Source organism: Rhinoderma darwinii, chromosome 5 (assembly GCF_050947455.1).
Source record: "Rhinoderma darwinii isolate aRhiDar2 chromosome 5, aRhiDar2.hap1, whole genome shotgun sequence".
In the NCBI taxonomy this organism is placed as follows: Eukaryota; Metazoa; Chordata; class Amphibia; order Anura; family Rhinodermatidae; genus Rhinoderma; species Rhinoderma darwinii.
In genome coordinates, this window is record NC_134691.1 from 56,484,201 (window position 1) to 56,511,504 (window position 27,304).

Below are 27,304 nucleotides of genomic sequence, written 5' to 3' on the forward strand. Positions count from 1 at the left end.
GGTGTGTCTGTGGGGTCGGTTGTGTGGGGGTTTGCGGGGTGTTTGTCGAGGGGTGTTGTGTTTGTGTGGGTTTGGGGGTGCGTGTGTGGAGTGGGTTTGCGGAGCGTCTGCATGTGTGGGGGAGGTTTGTGGGGGGAGCTCCATGATGCACCAGAATTATTAATAGCTATTTTTCATATTGCTAACTTTATTTTTTTTGCTTTGCAGGTTCTACTGGACCTATTTGACTATGTCGTAGATTCGGTGGACTACTGCGATCTACTTTTTTTTAGTTTTTTTAATAAAATGGTTAACGAGGGTTGTGTGGGGTAGTTTTGGTTTCAATAAAATTATTTTCTTATGTTTTTTTAATACTTTAATAGCGCTTTAGTAATGGCAGTAGCCTGTTTGACGACGTCCATTACTAAGGCGGCGCTTAGGGTTAGCCAGTAAAAATGCTACACTAAGCCCCATTACTACCCCAATACCCACCGGAACCAGGGGTGTCGGGAAGAGCCGGGTACGATCCAGTACCCGACCATCTGTTGGGATGGTCTGGCACCGGGGTGGCCACAGGCTGGTATGAGGCTGGGAAGGGCAAAAAAATTTGGCCCCCTCCCACCCTGGTGATGCTAGGCTGCTGCTATGTTAATAAAGTATTAAAAAAACCACAGAGACATAAGAAAATATTTTTATTGAAATAAAAACTCCCCCACACAATCCTCGCTAACCATTTTATTTAAGCAAAAACCGTAGATCATCCACCGAATCTATGAGTTAGTCCACTAGGTCAAGCGGAACCCGCAAAACAAAAAAAATAAAGTTAGGCCTCATGCACACTTGAGTGAAATGCTTCAGTGTGCTATCCGTTTTTTTAACGGATAGCACACTGACTCATTCATTTCTATGGGGCCATGCACACTTCCATTTTTTTTTTAACGGAATCGTGTAGCCGTTACAGAAAAAATAGAACAGCTCCTATTCCTGTCAGTCTCAGCAATTCCATTCATTTGGTCCGTTGAAACAACGGACCGCACACGGCAGCCATCATATGATGAGCAACGGACGTGAGCATGAGGCCTTAGTAATATAAAAATTAAAAATACTTATACTCACCTACAACAGACTTCTGTCTTCTCCCTGCGCCGCAATGTAAAGTAGGGGCCAATGATAAATAATTTCCATAGGGCATGTTCACACGGAGCTAAGAAAAAATGATGTGTGAACGTGTCGAATACACTATCGTTTCTTGTGAAGTGGTTTTTAAAATACAGGGAATGTGACACATTTTTTGCGGGTTTTTTTTGCGAGTTTTGTGTGCGCTTTTTGCATGTTTAAAAAAGCGCGTTGTATGCAGTAACGGTGCGCTTTCCCATTTATGTAAATTAAAAGTGTAATCAACCGTTTTTGGGCGCTTTTTTGGCACGTAAAATGCGCCCAAAAAATGCGTCAGATACACGCCGTGTGAACGTGTCAACTGAAAAGTCATTCACCACTGGGTCTCCCTCTTCACTTTCATCAGTCCTAGGGCTTGTCCACACGTCTCAGAATTGCTGTGTATTTTCCATCTGGAATTGTGGACGGAAAAAACACCGCAGAATACAGTAGCAGCAAAGTGGGTGAGAGTCAACATATCTCATACACACGCTACGTAAAAATTCAGAGCAGAAATTTACCTGTGGTGTGTATTTTTCATACTGCAGCATGTCAATTTCTGCTGCGGAAAGTGGAATGAGTTGCTGCGTTTTTCAGAGAGATCACCATCTCCCAGCATTGTGGAATACTCAGCAAAATTCGCACAATTTTCTACAGTAAAAAACGCAGAAAATAGGGCATTTTTTCCGCAGTGGAATGTCTGCTGCTTTTAACGGAATTCCGTTATGTGTGGACAAGCCTTTAGCCTTTTGGTTTTTCCTACAGCTTCTGCCAGCTACCATTTGTACAATCTTTTAAAAAATGATGCTGGACAATGCTTAGCAATTTGAAGACACATTTTCCTGGCTTGTAGCCAGAAATAGGGAGGGGGGGTGGGTCTCACTCCCACATTTACAGCAGCTGTAAGTCTGGTTGCTTTGCCTGATTCACCTTGCTGTAATTCTTGGAAGTCCTCCCACTGGTGTCCTCCCACTTGGAAGTCCTTCCAGTGGTTTGGCATAGGAAAACTTGTCAAATTATTATAACATTTTTAATACTTCCCATCTTGTGGAAGAAAAAAAAAATACACAAATTACCTAAAAAAATATAATAAAAATAAGTAACTTAAGTCCTTTCTTTCAAGTAGAGTTTGTCCAAATAGGATAACTCCTTTAAATGCACTGATATGTCACAGTTCAGTTCTTGGGGTGACAGAATTTTACTTTATAAAATTAAATAATTTTTCTTAACTCAGAGTTTGTTGTAATCATGACTTGATAAATAGACTGCGTACAAATTGGTGTTTGCTTTGTGATAAATCAAGAAGGAAGACATTAAGCTAGTCGCAACTTTGATAGATAGACCCTCAAAACCCTTATGTGTCCATACTAACAACTGAATAATAGTTGGTGTGAGACAGTGATCAAACTCATGTGAACAAAATATATTCACACAGTCCAAGGTAGGAGAGATGTTCCGCATTTTTGCCTTCCAGACGATTATAATTTACATGCTGTATTCTTGATCAGAAAAATAAATTTTATTTTCTAAACTATTTCAAAATGTTTTCTTTTTTCTTCTTTTCCCAGCGTTCCAGTCAAGATTTGTTGTGTATTCCGTCAATGTAAACTGCCCTTTATGTAGAAATAAATTCAGTTGTCTTATCTTATTTGGAAAAAAACCTGAGTTGCTTCTGTATTAAATGTAGCTGACGTGAAAAATGTTTTCCTGTGGAATAAAGAATACAACATGATTTATGGAAACCTGGGCACTTTCTGAAGAAGATTTTTTTTTTATTATGAATGGAAAAGATATTTCGATATGACCACTGAACAATATTGAGTTACAGTTACAGGTTTATAAAAATGGCTTTGAATATACAATATATACTGGCCAGTGTAATAAGCAAATCGGTACAGTAGTCAAATAAGTAAAGCCTATTGCCACTAAAATAATAACAGTCAAAAGTATTTTGCCGTTTTTTGTATTGTAATTTTCTATTCCATTCAGGTATTTCTCAGTTGTACTTTTTTCCTAGCTTTCCTAATCATCATAACTAGAGATGAGCGAACCGGGACAACCGAACCCGGTTTCGGTCCGAACATCGGGAAAAGTTCGGTTCGCAGCGAATCCGAACTTCACCGGGTTCGGCCAAACCCGTTTTGACCGAACCCGGCTGCATTTTGGCGCCTGCCACATGTTAGATGTAAAATGGAGGATTTCACAATATCACCTGACATCAGGCTACCCCATAATGCCTTGCAAACGGCTCTGCCAGCCAATCGGGAGGCAGCATAGGGGCGGGCTCAAGCCTGCAATAAAAGTCTATGCATGGAGCTCAGCGGCCATTTTACAGACAGGAGCTGTAGGGATAGCATCTCTGTGCAGTAAGCGAAAGCTTTAGGAATCTAAAAGGCAGGAATCCAGCAATCGAAGGGGCTCATCCACTACTCACTACTCAGCCAGTGTGTGAATACGCTTTTATAAGGGGCTCATCCCCGTTGCATCCAACTTGCAATACAGGCAGGCTTTGTAGTACTACAACGCCCAGCATTCCTTGAGTCAGTGCACAGTTGCTGATAGAAATTTGCATTCATTGCCATTTGCCAAGCCAGTGTGTGAATACGCTTTTAGAAGGGGCTCATCCCCATTGCATCCAACTTGCAATACAGGCAGCTGAGGCAGCCTTTGTAGTACTACAACGCCCAGCATTCCCTGAGTCAGTGCAGTGGCTGATAGAAATTCTCATTCATTGCCATTTGCCAAGCCAGTGTGTGAATATGCTTTTAGAAGGGGCTCATCCCCGTTGCATCCAACTTGCAGTACAGGCAGCTGAGGCAGCCTTTGTAGTACTACAACGCCCAGCATTCCCTGAGTCAGTGCAGTGGCTGATAGAAATTCTCATTCATTGCCATTTGCCAAGCCAGTGTGTGAATACGCTTTTAGAAGGGGCTCATCCCCGTTGCATCAAACTTGCAATACAGGCAGCTGAGGCAGCCTTTGTAGTACTACAACTCCCAGGGCCAGCATTCCCTGAGTCAGTGCACAGTGGCTGATAGAAATTCTCATTCATTGCCATTTGCCAAGCCCAGGGCCGCCATCAGGGGGGTATTAGGGGTAGTGGTGTGAGGGGCCCGGCCAAACCTAATTGAAAGGGGGGCCCGGCCACTGCTGCGACTTGTCTTTGGTAAAAAAAAACGGGCCCCTGCAAAGGGTCCCGTTTTTTTCACCAAATGCATGTCGTGAGCTGCGGGCCCCCCCTCTCATGGGGGCCGTCAAACACCGCCGACCGATGACGCGCACCCGCAAACTCGCGACCGTCCGAGCACGCACCCGGCAAAAGCGCGCAACCGCGACAGCACGGGCGCTCGCAGAAGCAACAGCACGCACGCTCGCAGCCTCGACAGCACGCGCGCACCCGCGATCGGCCGCGCGCGCACTTGCGATCGGCTGCGCGCGCACTTGCGATCGGCCGCGCGCGCACCCGCGAACGAAGCGCGCGCAACCGCGGACACACATGGACCCAACTTACCTGGAGCCTGGCTGGAGGTGAAGGACTGGACGTCTGGACCGAAGACCTCGCCTGGAAGACCTCGCCTGAAGGACCTCGCCTGAAGAACCTCGCCTGAAGAGGACTGGAGTGGGAGCAGCAGCTCTTCTGACACGGTGAGTAAAGTGTGTCAAAGTGCTGTTTATGTATGGCCCTGTTCACACAAAGTATTTTGCAGGCAGAAAAAAAATCTGCCTCAAAATTCCTTAAAGAATTTTGAGGCAGATTTTGATCTGCACACACTATCTTACCGCGTTTTTTTTCTGCGTTTTTTGCCCGCGGCGATTGAGGACAGCAGGCAAAAAACGCCGCGAAAAATGCATTTTCTGCCTCCCATTGATTTCGATGGGAGGTCAGAGGCGGAACCGCGGCAAGAAAGGACGTGCTGCTTTTTCTTTTTTCCGCGACTGGCTCCCATTGATTTCAGATTAAATCAATGGGAGGCGGTTTTGGAAGTTTTTTGGTGCTGATTCTGACGCAGTGTCCGAGTCAATATCAAGGGCCAAAAACTCTGTGAACTGGGCCTTATTGTTAGGGCTTATTCAGATGAACGTGTAATACATCCGTGCAACGCGCGTGATTTTCACGCGCCTCGCACGGACCTATGTTACTCTATGGGGCCGTGCAGACTGTCAGTGATTTTCACGCGCCTCGCACGGACCTATGTTACTCTATGGGGCCGTGCAGACTGTCAGTGATTTTCACGCACCTCGCATGGACCTATGTTACTCTATGGGGCCGTTCAGACTGTCAGTGATTTTCACGCAGCGTGTGTCCGTGTGTCCGCTGCGTAAAACTCACGACATGTCCGATATTTGTGCATTGTTCGCGCATCACGCACCCATTGAAGTCAATGGGTGCGTGAAAATCACGCCCAGCACTTGCGCAGCCGTATAAACTATGAATGAAAACAGAAAAGCACCGCGTGCTACAAACATACAAACAGAGTGTCATAATGATGGCGGCTGCGCGAAAATCACGCAGCCGCGCATCATACGCTGCTGACACACGGAGCTGTTATGGCCCTTTTGCATGCGCAAAATGCCACGTTTTTTGCGCGCGCAAAAAGCACACGCTTGTGTGAATCCGGCCTTAGGGTAGGAACACACTAGGCATGAACGCTGCAGATTTTATGCAACACATTTTATTGTGGAAAATCCGCAGCGTATTACAGTCGCAGCCGAGTGGATGAGATTTGAACAAATCTCATCCACACGCTGCAAAAAAAATGGACCTGCAGTGTGGCTTTTGGCTTTTTAAGCCGCAGCACGTCAATTTATTCTGTGGAATCGCTGCTCCTCTGTTGCGGAAATGCTGCGGTTCTGCCGCAAAAATCACAAGGTACTTTTTTAAATTGATAAAGTTTAGACTTGCCCCGGCTGTAGTCCTGGTGACGCGATCCTCTATTCTTAGCGCAGCCCGGCCTCCTGTCATGACGTTTCATCCCATGTGACTGCTGCAGCGGTCACATGGTCTACAGCGTCATCCCAGGAGGCGGGGCTACGTTCAGAAGAGAGAGTCACCTAAACTACGGCCGGGGCAAGTCTAAACTTTTTTTTCCCTGCAGGATTCCCGCAGCGGACGCGCCTCACGAAACCTGCGCCACTATTTGGTGCGGTTTTGCTGGCAGAATTCCCTGCGGCTAACTTTTGTGTTAGGGCCTGTTCACATCACCGTTCGCTTCCGTTCCGGGGTTCCGTCTGAGGTTTCCGTCGGGTGAACCCCGCAACGGAAAGTGACAGCACAGCTTCCGTTTCAGTCACCATTGATCTCAATGGTGACGGAAACATCGCTAATGGTTTCCGTTCGTCACCATTCTGGCTGGTTTTCGGACGGAATCAATAGCGTAGTCGACTGCGCTAATGGTGACGGAAGCTGTGCTGTCACTTTCACTTTCCGTTGCGGGGTTCACCCGACGGAAACCTCAGACGGAACCCCGGAACGGAAGCGAACGGTGATGTGAACAGGCCCTAACACAAAAGTTTTGTATTTTTTTAAGCTGGTTCACAAAAAAAAAATAATTCCAAATTCTACTGGACCTATTTAGAGAGCGGCAGCAGCTCCAGGAGCGACATCATAAGGGACACACTAGGCGGATATGCTGAGTAAAACTACACAGCTTATCCGCCCCGGTAGCCGCAGGGAATTCTGCCAGAAAAACCGCACCAAATAGTGGCGCAGGTTTGGTGAGGCGTGTCCGCTGCGGGAATCCTGCAGGGAAAAAAAAGTTTAGACTTGCCCCGGCCGTAGTCCTGGCGACACATCTCTCTCTTCTGAACGTAGCCCCGCCTCCTGGGATGACGCTGTAGACCATGTGACCGCTGCAGCGGTCACATGGGATGAAACGTCATGACAGGAGGCCGAGCTGCACTAAGAATAGAGGATCGCGTCACCAGGACTACGGCCGGGGCAAGTCTAAACTTTTTTATAAATTTAAAAAAGTGCCTTTTTTTTTCTCATGTGTGCTTTTTGCGGCAGAACCGCAGCATTTCCGCAACAGAGGAGCAGCGATTCCACAGAATAAATTGACGTGCTGCGGCTTAAAAAGCCAAAAGCCACACTGCAGGTCCATTGTTTTTTGCAGCGTGTGGATGAGATTTGTTCATATCTCATCCACTCGGCTGCGACTGTAATACGCTGCGGATTTTCCACAATAAAATGTGCTGCATAAAATCCGCAGTGTTCATGCCTAGTGTGTTCCTACCCTAAGGCCGGATTTACGCGAGCGTGTGCTATTTGCGCGCGCAAAAACGTTGCGTTTTGCGCATGCAAAAGGTCCATAACAGCTCCGTGTGTCAGCAGCGTATGATGCGCGGCTGCGTGATTTTCGCGCAGCCGTCATCATTATGACACTCTGTTTGTATGTTTGTAGCACGTGGTGCTTTTCTGTTTTCATTCATAGTTTATACGGCTGCGGAAGTGCTGGGCGTGATTTTCACGGACACACGCTGCGTGAAAATTACTGACAGTCCGCACGGCCCCATAGAGTAACATAGGTCCGTGCGAGGCGCGTAAAAATCACACACGTTGCACGGATGTATTACACGTTCGTCTGAATAAGCCCTAACAATAAGGCCCAGTTCACAGAGTTTTTGGCCCTTGATATTGACTCGGACACTGCGTCAGAATCAGCACCAAACAACTTCCAAAACCGCCTCCCATTGATTTAATCTGAAATCAATGGGAGCCAGTCGCGGAAAAAAGAAAAAGCAGCACGTCCTTTCTTGTCGCGGTTCCGCCTCTGACCTCCCATCGAAATCAATGGGAGGCAGAAAATGCATTTTTCCCTGCGTTTTTTGTCTGCTGTCCTCAATCGCCGTGGGCAAAAAACGCGGCAAGATAGTGTGGGCAGGTCAAAATCTGCCTCAAAATTCGGTGCGCGGTTCCAGGCGGTCGCGGGTGCGCATGCGCGGGAGTTTGCGGGTGCGCGCGATCGGTCGCACGGGCGGCGGTCTTTGACGGCCCCCATGACGACCCCCATGCTACCCAGGGCCGCCATCAGGGGGGGTATTAGGGGTACTGATGTGAGAGGCCCGGCCAAACCTAATTGAAAGGGGGGCCCGCAGCTCACGACATTCTTTTGGTGAAAAAAATGGGCCCCATTGCAGGGGCCTGTTTTTTTTCTACCAAAGGCAAGTCGCGGCAGTTTGCCGGGCCCCCCTTTCAATTAGGTTTGGCCGGGCCTCTCACATCAGTACCCCTAATACCCCCCCTGATGGCGGCCCTGGGTACCATGATATAGTTCTGGACGGAGTACCGTTAACAGGCGGTGCCACGGTAGGGGGGCCCAGAAAATTTAGCTGTAGGGGGCCCTGAAATTCCTGATGGCGGCCCTGGCCAAGCCAGTGTGTGAATACGCTTTTAGAAGGGGCTCATCCCCGTTGCATCCAACTTGTAATACAGGCAGCTGAGGCAGCCTTTGTAGTACTACAACACCTAGGGCCAGCATTCCCTGAGTCAGTGCACAGTGGCTGATAGAAATTCTCATTCATTGCCATTTGGCAAGCCAGTGTGTGAATACGCTTTTAGAAGGGGCTCATCCCCGGGGTTTTGATTCAACTTGCTGCACTCCAGCAGTGAAATGTCTGGTAAAAAAAAGGTTGTGAAAGGACGGGGTAGAGGAAAAAACACCCATGCCATGTCCTCTTCCAGTCCAAATGTTGGATCTGTTGGTGCCAGACCCAGTACCAGCATTTGTGGCACAAGACATGTGCCCAGTTCCACTAGTAGCAGCAGCCATGTGCCTGCTGGTAGTAGTAGCAGTATCAGCAAGTCAGACTTGTCCATCTCCTCCGGTGGGCGGGTTACTTTAAACAATACGGCCATTGTGGACTGGTTGGCTGGCTCGCGGTCATCTCAGCAGGAAGACTCTGACGATCTGGCTTCAAGCCAAGTTTTGTTGGATACTAAACCCTCTACAGTTCCTTGGCACAGTGACAGTAGTAATATGGGTATTTCTAATGTTTCCATTTCATCATCTATGTCTTCACTCCCCCTTCCTAGCGGGAAGCCATCTTTCCTGAGAGTCCTAAGAGACATCTCCTCGGGTGCGAAGGAAGATATTACTGAACAACATAGTGATGATGATTTGTTTTCCGCGAGTCAGTCAACGGAGTGTGTTGCGGCGGTGGTGGAGGTGGAAGCGGTGTCCGAGACGCATAGCTGTGGTAGTGGGGGTGTTGGTGGTAGCCGTGGTGGCAGACGCAGTAATGAGGGGAGACATGGAGCCCGCCATGATGTCACATCACATTCACAACACAGTGACAGAAGTGGCGGGGATGCTGAGGAGGGCTATGATGATGTTGTTTTAGACAGGACGTGGGAACCAGGTGACGAGGTGATGACGGCATCAGAGGAGGAGGGTAGTAGTGGCGGCACTGGCAGTGATAAACAGCCAAGCCAAGGTAGGGGCAGAAGTCAATCTGCAAAACGTTGCAGCGGTAGGGTCAGCTCAGGAGCCGGTGACACTGCTGCTACTGGTGTAGGCTCCCGAAAAAAGCCTGCCAGACAAGGGGCAAGCTCGGGTGGTGGTGGTGGACGTGGTACTACCTCTTTACGGTACTCTGCCGTGTGGCAATTTTTCTGTACCTTCCCGGAGGACGAAAACATGGCACAGTGCCGTATCTGCAAGCAGAAAGTAAGGCGTGGACAGGGCAGCAATGTAGGAACTACCGCTCTACGTAAACACATGGAGCGGCATCACAAGGCCATGTGGGACAATCAACATGCCCCACCATCATGTACATCTAATGAAGACCCCTCTGCCGCTGCTGCTGCTCCGAGTCCCTGTCATCTAAGTAGTAGCCAGGCCTTATCCACCATCTCGTTGTCATCATCATCACTGTCATCTAGTGCTACTCCTACGTCCCGTCAGTTATCCATTACGGAATCGTTGTCCAATAAGCAACAATATATACCCAGTCATCCACTTGTCGTGCGGCTTAATTCACACCTGGCTAAGTTGTTGGTGGTGCAGTCGCTGCCGTACCCTGCACATGTTGGACCGTCTGTACGAACAGCGGAAAGCTGTGAATGATTTCCTGATGCAGCAGACGGGCAGCGTTTGGAGCCAGTGTAATTTCGAGCTCAGGCACTGGCAGCTGGTTAGAGACGCATGTCGCGTTTTGAGGCCCTTTGAAGAGGCCACACGATTTGTGAGCCGTGACGCTAGCGGAATGAACGATGTTATGCCGCTGATATTCATTATGGAGCAAACGCTCACAGCGATAATTCAGCAAAGGATGGAGGAAGGATCACATCTGGCTATAGATGTTGAGGAGGAGGAGGAGGATAAGGATGAGGAAACAGGACCTGAAGAGGAGCTGGATTTGGAGATGGAATCACAGGAAGGGATAGGGGACGAGGCAGCTGCACAACATGACAGTGATGTTGATGACGAGTCTGATGACGACCTTGATGATGGACAACAATGGCAGTATGGGGCGGAGATGGAACCAACCGGGCCCTCTGAAACACTGGCCAGGATGGCGAGCTGTAAGCTTCGTTACTTGCGCGCTGACTGTCGTATTGTTAGCATGAAGCAAAGAGATGAGTACTGGATAGCCACACTTTTAGAGCCTCGGTATAAAGCCAGAATGGGGGAGTTTTTTGCGCCTTCTGAGAGGAAGGCAAAATTGGCTTATTATCGAGAGAATCTATGTAGCCATCTTGTCACAGCTTTCAACACCTGCTGCAAGCATGTCTGACCGGGGGGCCACTCCCCGCTCTCCACTGTCTCATCGTTCCACCGCCTCTGGCAGAGCTACCTCTGCAATAGGCGGTAGCAGCTGCAGCAGCAGCAGCAGCCAATTCAGTTTGGAAAATATGATGACAACATTTTTACATCCAATACCCCGACCTGACACACATCGTATTTACCAAAGGGATGTTCACCATCACCAGCACCTAACCAATCAGGTTCACTCGTACCTGGACTGTGCCCTTTCTCCGTCAGAAATCCTGATCCCAGACCCCATGGACTTCTGGGTCAGCAGATTGGATTATTGGCAAGAACTGGCCCAGTTTGCCATGGGTGTACTGTCTTGTCCACCCTCCAGTGTAGCGTCAGAGAGGGTATTCAGCGCGGCAGGGGGCTTCGTCACCCCTAAGCGAACAAGATTGTCCGCCAACAGCTTGGAAAATCTCACGTTTCTGAAAATGAATCAAGTGTGTATCGGTGAGGATTTTAAAACCCCTGTGCCTGATGCCACTGATTACATCTGACATTGCTGCTGCTGCCGCTGCCGCCTGCTACTGCCACCTGCTACTACGGGATTCTGTCCTGTCCACTCTTTTTTTAATGTGCCGCTGCTGTTGTTGCTGCTACTACTTCTACCACCAATCCACCCCCAGTGCCGTCTGCTACAAGCAGGCCTGCCCCACCACAGGGCTTTGTCCTGTGACTGTCCAGTCTGTTAATGTGCTTCTACTAATACTACCACCACTACCCTTGCTGTCCGTTGGCTACCTCTACTACCACCAATACACCTCCAGTGCCATCTGCTACAAGCAGGCCTGCCCCACCACAGGGCTTTGTCTGTGACTGTCCAGTCTGTTAATGTGCTGCTACTACTACTACTACCACCACCCGTGCTGTCCGTTGCCTACCTCTACTACCACCAATACACCTCCACTGCCGTCTGCTACAAGCAGGCCTGAGGCCAGCCCCACCACCGGGCTTTGTCCTGTGACTGTCCAGTCTGTTTTAATGTGCTGCTACTACTACTACCACCACCCTTGCTGTCCGTTGGCTACCTCTACTACCACCAATACACCTCCAGTGCCGTCTGCTACAAGCAGGCCTGAGGCCTGCCCCACCACAGGGCTTTGTCTGTGACTGTCCAGTCTGTTAATGTGCTACTACTACTACTACCACCACCCGTGCTGTCCGTTGCCTACCTCTACTACCACCAATACACCTCCACTGCCGTCTGCTACAAGCAGGCCTGAGGCCAGCCCCACCACAGGGCTTTGTCCTGTGACTGTCCAGTCTGTTAATGTGCTGCTGCTACTACTACTACTACCACCACCACCCTTGCTGTCCGTTGGCTACCTCTACTACCACCAATACACCTCCACTGCCGTCTGCTACAAGCAGGCCTGAGGCCTGCCCCACCACAGGGCTTTGTCCTGTGACTGTCCAGTCTCTTTTAATGTGCTGCTACTACTACTACTACCACCACCCTTGCTGTCCGTTGGCTACCTCTACTACCACCAATACACCTCCACTGCCGTCTGCTACAAGCAGGCCTGCCCCACCACAGGGCTTTGTCCTGTGACTGTCCAGTCTGTTTTAATGTGCTGCTACTACTAATACCACCCTTGCTGTCCATTGGCTACCTCTACTACCACCAATACACCTCCAGTGCCGTCTGCTACAAGCAGGCCTGAGGCCTGCCCTACCACAGGGCTTTGTCCTGTGACTGTTCAGTCTGTTTTAATGTGCTGCTACTACTACTACCACCCTTGCTGTCCGTTGGCTACCTCTACTACCACCAATACACCTCCACTGCCGTCTGCTACAAGCAAGCATGAGGCCAGCCCCACCACAGGGCTTTGTCTGTGACTGTCCAGTCTGTTTTAATGTGCTGCTACTACTACTACTACCACCCTTGCTGTCCGTTGGCTACCTCTACTACCACCAATACACCTCCACTGCCGTCTGCTACAAGCAGGCCTGCCCCACCACAGGGCTTTGTCCTGTGACTGTCCAGTCTGTTTTAATGTGCTGCTACTACTACTACCACCACCCTTGCTGTCCGTTGGCTACCTCTACTACCACCAATACACCTCCACTGCCGTCTGCTACAAGCAGGCCTGGAGGGCTTGTGAAAAGCCATTGCTTGTTGCTTTTACATCCATGTATGGATGAACCCCGGCAGGCATCTGCCAATAAAAAGGGTACATTTTTGGAGGGCTTGTGAAAAACCATTGCTTGTTGCTTTTACATCCATTTATCTGTATGGATGAACCCCGGCAGGCATCTGCCAATAAAAAGGGTAAATTTTTGGAGGGCTTGTGAAAAGCCATTGCTTGTTTCTTTTACATCCATGTATCTGTATGGATGAACCCCGGCAGGCATCTGCCAATAAAAAGGGTACATTTTTGGAGGGCTTGTGAAAAGCCATTGCTTGTTGCTTTTACATCCATGTATGGATGAACCCCGGCAGGCATCTGCCAATAAAAAGGGTAAATTTTTGGAGGGCTTGTCAAAAGCCATTGCTTCTTCTTTTACCACCTTATATGTATGAACCCTGGCAGGCATCTGCCACCAAAAATGGTTAATTTTTGTACCTTTTTTAACAATGCATTAAGCATACAACATGCACAAGTGCAGTGGTTTCTGTTAGTTATCACCGTGTCCCATCCGTTTTCCTATAGCCATACATGTTGGCGTAACTTTGACACTAACTTTGCCTTAAAGACAGCTCAAAAGTACTTGGATACACTCATGGGTGACCTAAGAGTGTACAGGGCTTCTAGGGCTTTTAAACAGTGTTATACACGATTTTTAGGGGCTTTCTTGAATTACAGGTTCGGTCAGAACTAGTTCGGTCCGAATCGAACTTTTCCGTGAAATTCGGCGAACCAGCCGAACCGAACTTTTCATAAGTTCGCTCATCTCTAATCATAACACATTCACATCTCCTATAGAGAGTCACCAGGACTGGATTATAGGGGGAAACAAAAAATTCCCCTGGGGCCACTATCATCCAAGGCCAGATTTAGAGGTTTTTTTCCCAAACTTGCATGTAGTCGGAACCTTTAGACTGGGAGGACGATAACAAGACTTGGAATTCAATATTTTAGTTACTTAGCTTTTCCCAGGAACAGATATAACTAGTAAATGGTTCAACAGACTTTGTAGTAACTTTTAAGTTGAGGACAAATACAAAACTAAGGTGTGCTGCAAATATAATATGTTAGGTAGGAATATGTTTTTATGTAGTGAAAGTACCAAGCAATAGCTGGTGACTACTTTACTTAGCTAGACTTTTACAATAGTTGTTTTACATTATTATCGAGCAGTCTTGCGTCCCACTCTCCGGTTCTTAAAAGGCCAGTGCACGCCAATTTCAGTGACCAGTCTATGGCTGCACATCTCTTGAACAAAAGATATAAATGCCAGTACTCCGCTAAAGTGTATGTCTGCTATGTCTCTGTGGTTTATACTCAACTTGACTTCTGGCCTGGCTTCTGTTCACTGCCTGCCCTGACCTTGTGCCTGGTAACCCGTTCTGCAAAAACTTTGCCAGCCCTGACCTCGCCTATCAAACAACTATGCCTCTGTCTCCCACTTTTGTACTGCACTACAAAACTCGTCTCTGTCTACATGTCAGCTATGGCTAACAGTGACTATTCTGTGATAGCAACCCGGGGATTCCCTCTTGGAAAGTTCATACCTTCATGAGGAGGTTAAGGGAGTGAAACTCTCACCTGTTACATAGTTACATAGGTTGAAAATAGACACAGGTCCATCAAGTCCAACCTTTCCAAAATAAATTACCCATCATTCATTGTTTGATTAATTATAAGCCTAAATGCCATTCGTAAATAAATAATCATCTAGCCTTTTTTTAAATTCTGACACAATATCTGCCATCACTACCTCTTGGGGTCAGGCATTCCATAGCTTTACCACTCTAACTGTGAAGAACCCTTTCCTATATTGATGTCTGAAATGTCTTTCTTCCACATTCAATGAATGTCCCCTGGTCCTCTGTAGAGTCCTTGGAAATAACAGATTATGTGCTAGTACTTTGTATTGACCACACATATATTTATACACGTTAACCCCTTCCCGACCAAAACAACTTTCAGATTTTCATTTTTTCCATAGTGTCTTTATTTTTCCGTCGATATAGTACTATGAGGGCTTGATTTTTGCGGGACGAGTTGTAGTTTTTCGTAGCATCATTTATTTTGCCGTATAATGTACTAGGAAATGGGTAAAAAATTATTTGTGTGGTAGAAAATGAAAAAAACAGCGATTCCTCCATGTTTTTTTGCGCGCTGTTTTTACGGAATTCACTGTGCAATTAAAACAACATGTTAACTTTATTCTGTGGGTCAATATGATTACGGCGATACCAAATATGTATAGTTTTTTCTATATTTTACTACTTTTACAATTAAAAACCTAAGTGTAAAAAAGAAAATTTATTTGGCGTCGCAAAATTTCGAGAGCTATAACTTTTTTATTTTTCCGTCGATTAAGTGGTATGAGGGCTTATTTTTTGTGGGATAAGCTGTAGTTTTTAATAATACCATTTTGGTTTAAATGCAACAGTTTTATCACTTTTTATTTCATTTTTTGTGGGAGATTAGGTGACCAAAAAATTGAGATTCTGGCGTTTACAATTTTTTTTTTTACAGCGTTCACCGTGCGGGTTAAATAATGATATATTGTAATAGTTCAGACTTTTACGGACGCTGCGATACCAATTATGTATATATATATATATATTTTTTTTTTACTATGCTCTAGAGGGAAAATTGGAAAAGGGCGGTTTTTTGAACTTTTAATTTTTTTATTTTTTTTTTACACAAAAAAACAACTTTATTTAACTCATTTTTACTTTTTTATTAGTCCCCCTAGGGGACTTCAACCAGCGATCGTTAGATCGCTTGCACGATATACTGCAATACTAATGTATTGCAGTATATCGTGATTCTGACAGGCATCTATTAAGCCCTGCCAGAGGCAGGGCTTAATAGGTGTACAAAGATGGCGGACCTGGGGATCTTCATTAGGTCCCCAGGCAGCCATAGCAACGATCGCCCCCCCCCCCCGCGATTGCGTTGCAGGGGGCGCGATGAGCTGTTAGAGTCGCCACCCTCTTTCTCACGATTTAAATGCTGTGGTCGGTATTGACCATGGCATTTAACTAGTTAAACTAGCGGGATCGCGCTCTGAAGTGTCGGCTGTAACATACAGCCGACACTGGCATCGTATGGAGCGAGCTTACTGCGTGAGCCCGCTCCATACTTCCCTTTCCTGGCTATGACGTAACTGTATGTCATATGTCGGGAAGGGGTTAATAAGATCAACTCTAGGGTGTCTTTTTTCAAAGCTAAACAAGCCCAATTTCTCTAGCTTTTCATTGTAAGTGACACCTCCCATCCCATTTAATAATGTCGTCGCCCGCCTTTGAACCCTCTCCAGTTCTTATATTCCTTTTTACAATGTGGAGTCCAATACTGAATTCCATATTCAAGATGTGACCTTACGAGGGGTTTAAAGAGGGTAATATTACATTTGAATTACCGGTTCTTACCTCTCTTTTTTATAAACCCTAAAATTCTATTTGCTTTTGCAGCTGCTGCTTGACATTGAGTACTGCTGCTTAACTTATTTGTAACCCGAATACCCAGGACCACTGTTCCCTATAAGGTGTGTGGCTGTGTGGCTTCTATGGTCCCCCCGCTCACTAAACTTTAAAGCCAGTCCACTGTTTTTTTCTGCCATCCAGCAGAAAAAGAACACTGTCCGGCATTTCTTCTGTTCCCGCATATGATTTGCACTGCTCATGCGTCAAACTTTACTTGTGCAGACGCAGTGCAATCAAGGTGGGCAGCGGGTGGTGGGCAAAGAGTAGGACTTGGAGTGGCTTGAAGAGAGTGGACTTGGAGTGGCTGCGGACAGTGAGGAGGCGGAGCATATGACGGTCTGCGACTGTCACTGACTGAGGTGATCACAATCAGAGACAGACCGTCATTAGGTCGCTCCCTGGACCAGTGAATTACCTGGTCCTGATGTCACAACCTCAGCTCAGACGGGGGTGGGGGGGAGTGTTGGACTTACTAATCACAGCCCTGCTTGTAGCTTTGCTACGTGGGAAAGCTACAAGCGGGGCTGGGATTGGTGAGTCTCTCAGTCACTCCCAGTAATCACTGCATGCAGCGGCAGCCAGTCTGAGTTGAATCTCACTCTGACCAGTTACCAACCCCACGCCACAGACAGACCTCAGGAGAGACAGACAGTGCCGGCCATAATAGAATTGATCCCAAACTACAAATCTTGGCAGGTTTACTCTATGTAATATGGCTGAGTGTTGATTGACCTGTACTGGTTGAAAAGTTTATATAAAACTGTGAAGGAGCTTTGGATATCACAGTTTCTGTTGCGTAGTGGTTAGTGTGTTAGTCTTGCACGTAAAAGGTTCCTGGTTCAAACCCAGGCAGTTGTTTTTTTTTAGTAGTAATATCTCAATTGTATTACTTCAATTGTTTATGAATTCAACCTGAGTTGTGCCCTTCTCATCTTACTATCCCACTCGTGTGATCACTTCTAAAAAGTGTTACTTATGCTCTTTATTATCACTTAGGCCTCATGCACATGACCGTAATTTTTATCCACAATTACGGATCTGTAATTGCAGATAAAAATACTGATCAATTTATTTTTTTGGGCTAGAGACACCTTCCCGTATATTTACGGATGTGTGTCTGGGCTGTAGAAATGACCCGCAAAAAATAGGACGTCCTATTTTTTACTTTTACGGACCGTGCTCCCATATTTTATCATTTAAGCACGGTCCGCAAATGCGAGGGTCAGTCCGCGGAGTATTTCTTGACATTGATGCCTATAATTGGTGTTTATAACTGTTTATTTTTCTGGTGGACTTGTAATGTTATAGTATTTAAAAAAGTAATTAAAAATATTTTAAAATAAGTTTTCTTATTCTCTTATTTAGTCGCTATATTATCGTTTACTAGGGTTATTAATTTTGGTCATCAGATCGCCCACCATTGATGGAGATTTGGCCTGCTCCCTAACTGCCCCGCTCCGGAGCTGCCAAGACTTAGAGGGAACATTGCCCAGGACCGTCTCTTGTTCCATTATCCCCAGTTTTATTCCATTTATTGTATATGCATTAATACTATTATTTTGTCCTAGGTGCATTACTTTACATTTACCAACATTACATTTCATCTGCCATATTTTTGCCCATGCTGCCAGCTTGTCTAGGTGTTTCTGTAATATTTTATAATCAAACTGAGTTTTAAGTATCCTACAAAGTTTTGTATCGTCAGAAAAAACTGACACCTATGTCCCAATTAATGTCAGGATATTTAAAATCCCCCATTATATGGACCCCATGATTATTTGCTGCCTTTTGTATTTGTTGCAGCCATGGCCGGCCTTAGCTATGTTCGACCAGTGCGGTCGCACAGGGCGCCAGCCGCCACACGGCCAAAGGGGCGCCAGCGGGTGTGTGTATCCCCGCGCCGTTGCAACTACCAGCGGGGATACACACACTAACTGCAGTCGCACCCGGGCGCTTCTTCACTTAGTGGCTACCGCTGTAGCTGCCATAGCGGCTGATAGCGGTGACACCGGAAATGAGGACGGTGGCGCCGCTAGCAGCTGCTGTGGCTGCTATAGCGGTAGCGACGGCACTATAGCAGAGCATGGCGATATCTCCCTGCTCTGCTGTCTACTAGCGCAACTGTAGCTTCCTTCACCTACAGCGGCGCTAGTAGACAGCAGAGCAGGGAGATACCTCCCTTGTTCTGCTATAGTGCCCCCCTGTAGATATCAAACCCCCCCTTCCAGGATAGCGCCACCGTAGCTCCCTGAAGGAGCGGAATCCCCATGTGGCCGGGGATTCCGGTCCTGGAGCGCTGCTTGATGCCTCTGTCCATATATGGACAGTGACATCAGGGAAAACTCCTGAAGCGGAATTCCCGGTCACAGCATTGCAGACTCTATGATCGGGGATTCCACTCCAGGAGAAGCCAATGACGTCATGGACACAGACGTCAGAAGCTTCTCTTGGAGTGGAATCGACGGTCATAGCGTCTGCAATGCTGTGACCCCCGGGGATTCCGCTTCAGGAGTTTTCCCTGATGTCACTGTCTATATATGGACAGAGGCATCAAGCAGCGCTCCAGGACCGGAATCCCCGGCCACACGGGGATTCCGCTTCTTCAGGGAGCTACAGTGGCGCTATCTATACTGGAAGAGGGGGTTGCTATCTACAGGGGGGCACTATAGCAGAGCAGGGAGGTATCTCCCTGCTCTGCTGTCTACTAGCACCACAGTAGCTCCCTGAAGGAGCGGAATCCCCGTGTGGCCGGGGATTCCGCTCCTGGAGCGCTGCTTGATGTTTCTGTCCATATATGGACAGTGACATCAGGGGAAACTCCTGAAGCGGAATCCCCGGTCACAGCATTGCAGACTCTATGACCGGGGATTCCACTCCAGGAGAAGCCAATGACGTCATGGACATAGACGACAGGAGCTTGTCCTGGAGTGGAATCGACGGTCATAGCATCTGCAATGCTGTGGACGGAGATTCCGCCTCAGGAGTTTTCCCTAATGTCACTGTCCATATATGGACAGAGGTATCAAGCAGCGCTCCAGGAGCGGAATCCCCGGGCACACGGGGATTCCGCTCCTTCAGGGAGCTACAGTGGCGCTATCTTTACTGGAAGGAGGGGGGTTGCTATCTACAGGGGGGCTGTGGGCTGTGTGGCACTACCTACAAAGGACAACTGTGCAGGAGCACACAAAATACCCAGCTTTCCGGGTATAAAAAAAAAAAGTGTGGAAATAAACTAAGATATAACTTTTATTGAATCTAGCTAAAAGGATTAATCCTTTACTCAGTTATAACTTAGTTCATTTCCACAGATTTATTTGATAGCTGGGAAAGCTGGGTATTTTGTGTGCTCCTGCACAGTTGTCCTTTTTTGAATGCCTATTGCCGGCCAGCTATCGGTCATTTCGTAGTCCTTGCACTACCTACAAGGGGGCTGTGGGCTGTGTGGCACTACTTACCAGGGGGCTGTGTGGCACTACCAACAAGGGGGCTGTGGACAGTGTGGCACTACCAACCAGTGGGCTGTGTGGCACTACCTACTAGGGGGCTGTGTGGCACTACCTACCAGGGGACTGTGGGGCACTACCAACCAGGGGGCTGTGGGCACTACCAACCAGGGGGCTGTGTGGCACTCCCTACCAGGGGGCTGTGGGCTGTGTGGCACTCCCAACAGGGGGCTGTGTGGCACACTCTACAGGGGGCTGTGTGACGCTATCTACAAGGGGGCTTTGTGGCGCTTTCTACAAGGGGGCTGTGTGGCGCTATCTACAAGGGGGCTGTGTGGCGCTATCTACAAGGGGGCTGTGTGACGCTATCTACAAGGGGGCTGTGTGGCGCTATCTACAAGGGGGCTGTGTGGTGCTACCTACAAGGGGGCTGTCTGGTGCTACCCACAAGGGGGCTGTGTGGTGCTACCCACAAGGGGCTGTGTGGCGCTACCTACAGGGGGAATCTGTGAGTGGGGGTCTGATGGTCATTTTACTGAGTGGTGGGCTGATGGTCATTTTGCTGTGAGTGGGGGGCTGATGGTCATTTTACTGTGAGTGGGGGGTTGATGGTCATTTTTCTGTGAGTGGGGGGCTGATGGTCTTCAAGTGGTTTCCACCTCTGACCTCCAATTGAAATTAATAGGAGGCAGAAGATACCTGCGGCGCTCGTTTGGAGCTTTTTTTCCTGCGTCTTTTGCATTAGTTTCAACAGCTTAAGAAAAAACACAAAAAAAGGTCACCCAACGCTGTCAGTTGCTGAAGGAATTTTGAGGCAGATTTTTTATGCCTTACAAAAAACGTGTGTGAACATGCCCTACGAGTGGAGTGCTTGTTCTTAGCCGTTTTCTGTCTTTCTCAAAACAATTTTTGGTAGGGGGGCCCTGAGGAAATTTTGGGAAACTCTGTACTAGGGTCCCGTCATGGAGCAGCTCAGTTCGTCATGGGAACGGGGCCTAGGTGAGTACAATTTTTGTTTTTGTTTGGTGGCACTGTCTACAAGGGGGAGGTGCGGGGACTGTATGGCACGATCTACAAGGGGGAGGTGGGGGACTGTATCACACTGTCTACAAGGGGGAGGTGTGGGGGGCTGTATGGCACGATCTACAAAAAGGAGGTGGGGGATTATGGCACTGTCTACAGGTAGGCTATATGGCAAAATCTACAGGGGGGCATTATACTGTGTGGGGGCCACTAAGCGGACATTATACTGTGTAGGGGTACTACAGGGGGCACAATACTGTGGGCACAATTAGAGGACAAAATACTGTATGCTTGAAGGGGTTGTAATATATTATATTATTAAATATTATTATTATACTGTATGGGGGCACTAAAGGGGCAAAGGGGCATTATAATTTTTTTATGGGGCATTTTTTTTTAATGATGGGGTGGGGCGCCGAAAGATCATTTCGCACAGGGCGCCATCTATCCTAGGGCCGGCCCTGGTTGCAGCATTTCATCCTCAGCCTGATAGATAGGGCGGAGAGCAGCTACAAAAAGTGTCTCTATCTCAGGACCAGTCATGTCTATTCATTAAATGTCATTTCATTGAGAACTGTGTAATGCTTAATTTTCCCTTGAGTGGCGCTGCAGCAGAATTGTACACTTGTTGCAAGGTTTCTGCACAGATTCCCATTGATAGCTGGGGGACCAAGCAGCGGAAAAACCTGTGATCAACTTCAAACAAAAAGTGATTGTTAATTACATGGGTGAAATAAATTAAAGATGTATTAACAAGAAGAACTGCATTAGTATAGATGTACAATGCAAAGTTCTAATATGTGTTTTATTTTATCTTCCTAATCCAGTATTGAAAATAGTTTCGAGAGGTAGCACACATATTATTGGGGGAAAAAAATACAGGTTGTAGCTTTCCAATCCCCCCCCCAACACCCGAGTGCTGATTCTTTAGCAGAACTGAATAATGCTGACTCAATACAATTTTGGTAAACTCAAGAAGCCAGAAGTACAAAATATAAATGAATCTTCCACTGCTATAATCTTTGCACCACATCACTGTTTTCATAACTCTTTCCCATATTATCTTCTGCCATTTTTCATTTTGCTTGACTTTCTACCCTTTGCTTGGTTTTTGGTTTCATTTTCTGTATGTATTATGTTTTTTCTTCCTTTATTTTTAATTTACAGATAACATAGAAATCAGTTTATCAATGAAGTAGAGATGAGTTTGTAATTTTCGCTGCTCATCGTTGTATTCCCATGTATTATCTATGATTTTCCAGGTCTGCAGGTCTATTACATTAGCTTATCAAAGAATTATCATTATGCACAACAATGACCAATGAACCCCAAAGAGTTAGAGCGTTTTTCCTACAATCAGCACTTGTTACATATCCACAGGATAGGTGATAGCTGTTAGTTCCTGGGGTTCCCCCCCCCCCACAGGTACCCTGCCGGTATCACCAGTATTGGGGTCAAGTCCCTTATTGCTTCACACCAGCATAACCGTGGTGAGGAGTTTGTATGAAGCAGCAGTCAAGCATGTGTGCTGTCGTTCTATACAACTCCATGGAATTTACAAAAACAAACAGAGTGCATAGGTGATCAATTCAGCTCTGCTAAATATGTATTTATATTTTATTTTCTCTTTACACTGTCTTATATTTATTTCAAGGAAGAAAGCTCCTAGAACAACATCACCACGTGAGCATAACCTGAACAACTTACCTTTTGTACATCCATATGTGGGTAATGCCCTATGTTTGCGCCATTTTGTACCCTATTTTCCTTTCAGGAAGAAAAGCCACGCAAACATATAAATTCCATGCAGATGTTGCCCTTAGTTCGATTCAAACCCAGGACACCAGAGCTGCAAGGCAACAGTGCTAACCACTCTTTCTTATGCTCCAATAGGGCTGGTTTCTTCACTCTCTGTCTTCTCTCAAAGCTGTGCAATTCTCTTGTGTGAAGGCTCAACTATTCCATACTCACCTAGAATTTCCATTTGGACACTTTGTTCCCACCACCCCCTATGGAGGCAAAAGTGTTAGCTTCCCAGAGTAACTCCAAGACCTGCTCACCAAAAAAAAGGAAGGCCCGAACTCACTTCACTGTCATATCGTAGAATTATCCTTGCAAAGAATTTGTGGAAACATTAACAAAGTTGGGAGAGTGTGTATAGACTGTTAAGACTCATGGTAGAAAAAGGCCAAGTTGTAGGAAGAGGTCAGTGATGCTCTTGGTCATGTGCCTGTTCTGTCACCCTGCTCGTCTCCCGTTCCCATGTGTCAGTGGTGGTAAGCAGACTAGTGCTTACTATCGCTGTAGGCAGGCACTTACGGGGAGAGGATCTTCTCCGTTGATGGTGTTGCCATGCGCCCACCATGCCCGGACAACACCATGACGCTATGATGCTGGGGGCAGGCCTTCTTCGCATTCAACGGTGTTATCTGGAGGAGGGAAAAACTGTGTGGGTGAAGTTTTGATGATGGTCAGTGGGTAGAAGAGGGAGTGTGTGTTTTTTGGTGCCCAAGGGAGAAAGCTAGATGAAGTGTGGACTGAGAAAGAATGTGTCTGGACCTTGTGAACAAGGAGCCTTGCGGCCAGTAGTAGCAGAAATGCCTGTATTTCCCTGGCACCACCCAGAGAGAGGTCTGCATCTTATCCAACACAGCTAGTGAAGTGGAATAAAGTAGAACTCTGAAGTGAGAGAGATCTAAAATCCATTCAGCCAAGCTAGTTGCAGTGGGGTGAAGTAAGACCCTGAAGTATAATCAGTTACAACCCCTCCTCCATGATTATTCCCCAAGTTCAGAGCAGAAACCAGAAGGTAGACCAGTGAAATATTGTGCTCTGTTGAGTGTACACTACTTTTGAAACACTGAGCCTTGTTCTATGCAAGATTTATGTTTATTTCTGAGTTAATCTCAAAGGGACGATATTCTTTAAATTGAATTGTCAATTTTGGACTTCTGCTTTGGCTCCGTTTCCCTATTTGCAGTGCGAAGTAGGTTGTTTGTGCCGCTTACGAACAACGGATTGAGTGTGTTACCAGTCATACAGCGAAAGGTAGTGGTTGACCGCAGAGGCGTAGCTGGGTTCTCCGGCACCCGGGGCAAATATTCAGTCTGGCGACCCCCCCCCCACCCCCACCTCCAAACCACTTTTTCTTCTCCCTCGCCATGTTTGCTTTCTCTACCAATCAATGAGATGTAAATTTATTTTTTTATGTAACTCGAGCATAAAACCGTTTGTACATTTTACAAGAGATACAGTTATATAAAGTAGTTAACATAACAATAAATAAAAAGAAAATAAATAAAGAGGTCAGTACCGGACTAAACAGATTGCATATCTGAGGCTAATGAGACTATATGGTGACATAATGAACAGCCCCCTGTAGATAGTGCCACACAGCCCCCCTGTAGATAGTGCCAGACACCTCCGCTTGTAGACAGTGCCACATAGTCCCCTTGTAGATAGTGCCACACTCCCCCCTGTAGATAGTGTCACACCTCCGCTTGTAGATAGTGCCACACAGCCCCCTGTATATAGTGCCACACACCTCCCCTTGTAGACAGAGACACAACTCCCCTTGTAGATAGTGCCACACAGTACCCCTGTAGATAGTGCCACACTCCCCCCTTGTAGGTAGTGCCACACAAGCCCCCTTATAGGTAGTGCCACACACACCCCCTTAGAGGTACTGCCAGCCCCCTTGTAGATAGTGCCACACAGCCCCCCTTGTAGATATTGCCACCCTCCCCCCTTGAAGATAGTGCCACATACGCACAGCCCTGTAGATTGTGCCACACACACCCTCCTGTAGATAGCACTACACCCCCCTCCCTGTACATAGCTCCATTGGGCTTCCTAGAGGTCCCCTGACATCACTGTCCATATATGTATAATGGATAATGCCCTATAGCTGCTTCCATACGGTAGAATGCCCCTACAGCTGCCCCACACAGTATAATGCTCCTATAGCTGCCCCATACAGTATAATGCCCCTATAGCTTCCCCATACAGTATAATGCCGCCATAGCTGCCCTATACAATATAATGCTGCCTTAGATGCCCCCATGCTGTACAATGCCCCTTTAGATGTCTCTTGTACCAGTGCCCATGCAGATAGTTCCACAGTGCCCACGTAGATAGTGCCCACAGACAGTACCCATGTAGCTAGCGCCAGTGTTCTCTGTAGATAGTGCCCCTATATAGTGCCTCTGTGCCCATGTAGATAGTGTCACACCCCCTTGTAGATAGCGCTATCCCTTCCCCCATGTAGATTGCGTCATTGAGACTCCCTCTAGGAACGGAATTCCTCTCCTAGTTGGTACTGTTAATTTATGTACAGTGACGTCACTGATATTACTGTCCATATATGGACAGTGATGTCAGGGGATACTCCTGGAGCGAAATCCCCTGCCAGAGTGTCGGCAACAGGGATTCCGCTTCAGAGGAGCCACTGAAGTCACTGTCCCTGGGCACAGCTCCCTCTGCTCCTCCGCTCTTAACTGATGCTGAAGCAGGGAGCTGATGGTTCCTTGCTTCAGCATTAAGTTCAATTGTATCTGTGTCCTGAGGACGAAGATACAGTTGACTGCGAAACATGCCACCGGCCGTCCGGGACAGCGGGAAGTATGATTCCTCTCCTGCAGGAGGGGTCGTTGACGTCACTGCCGATATATGGATAGTGACATCAGTGGGACTCCACTTCAGGAGGAGTATGCAATCGTATTTGCACATGGGGGGACAATTCCAGCTTTTTTGCCACCTGAGGCAAAAACTTAAATAGCACCCCTGTTGAATTTCAGAAAACTTTGGTGTGCACATCCACGTATGCAACGACTACTGTGCGGTTTCACAATGTGCTGATGTATATGTTTTTTTTTAGGGGGGTTTGCACCGGTTTTTGGGTGGCATAAACTGTATACTACTGGAGCATTTGTAACTTGTGTCCATTTAAGGTATGTACACATGGATCAAATTTGCTACAGAAAATTCAGCAGCAAATCCAACCCAGAATTCGCAGGGAAATCTGCCAGAAAATCTGCACCAAATCGTGCTGTGGAAACCAGTGGAGATAAAATTTAAAAAAAAGACTATACTCGCCTCCCTGGTGCTCCTGTGGCAACATGTCCCTGGTCTTCTGGATGGTCTCTGTACAGCTGGCATCCTGTGATTGGTTGCAGCGGTCAAATGTGATGAAACATCATTACAGGATCCCAGCTGTACGGAGACCATCAGTAGGACCAGGGATGCGTTGCCACAAGAGTGCCACGGGAGGGGAGTATAGTCTTTTTATTTAAACTATGAAAAAAATACTGGGATATTTTTTGGGGACTTGACATTTGTTGCAGCTTTAGACAGATAGATAGATAGATAGATAGATAGATAGATAGATAGATAGATAGATAGATAGATAGATAGATAGATAGATAGATAGATAGATAGATAGATAGATAGATAGATAGATAGATAGGATACAGATAGACAAACAGAACACACATATACACACTTACCTTCCGTTTGTACGTAGCTGGACTCTTCACATGCAGACAGTCTGATCAAAAACTTGGAGCCTCTTCATAGGTCAGCAGTGATGGTTGCCTGGAGTTCAGTAGTCAGGTGGAGGAGGGGTAGAGAGCCTGCGGATACAGTGCTGCCCCTAGAGGAGGTCGGGCAGAGTGCACACCAGGCTCTGTTATTATCTTCTAGCTGTTCTCAGTGCTTCAGCCGATGTGACAGGAGAGCCTGATGTGAACTTACATGAGCTGCTCTCTGCCTGTACTGTCTCTGCAGACTTCCTCCCTCCTGCTCGTCCCCGACTGCTGACAGCTAATGATAGAACAGCTGGAGCAGAGAAGGGGCATGCAGGGTGAAGAAACAAGTCCTGCGTGATGCAGCAAGAGAGGTTTCCAGCACACTGGTCCAATGTTTACAGCGTCTGTGTGTGGCCGCACTTTTGCCGCCCCCACACAATGCTGAAGGCTATCACCAGAGACCAACAGCTCATCCTGCTTCATGGTAGGTGCGGCCCTGTGCACCCGGCCTGGCGCCCCCCTACCTTCTGTCTTAATTGCGCCCCCTAGCTACGCCCCTGGTTGACCGTAACAAGGACTCGCAGTGGAGTGGTAGCATTGATTTCTAGATTCGTGGTACGATCAAGGGAAGGTAGCTCCTGCCTTTCCCTTAAAGAGGCCGTGAGGTAGTGGGGTGGTCTCCACAGTGACCCAGGGAGGCACCATTGGGAACACCCACCAATCAATCAGACATGAACTACATACGCAACCGATACTGTTGGGACTTCTGCGTTCAGTTGAGGTTCCCAGCCTCGAATTGACAGCTCAACTCCAAGTTCA

General features: G+C 47.2%; 1 long non-coding RNA gene across 1 annotated transcript; it reads right to left on the reverse strand.

Moving 5' to 3' along the window:
• Positions 1 to 2,447: 2,447 nt before the first annotated feature.
• On the reverse strand, positions 2,448 to 26,754 carry LOC142652432 (uncharacterized). The gene is made up of 2 exons (XR_012847854.1): positions 26,465 to 26,754; positions 2,448 to 2,841 (listed from the first exon to the last, which is right to left on the reverse strand). It is a non-coding gene; the product is annotated as an uncharacterized LOC142652432 (long non-coding RNA).
• Between the last annotated feature and the right edge of the window lie 550 nt (positions 26,755 to 27,304).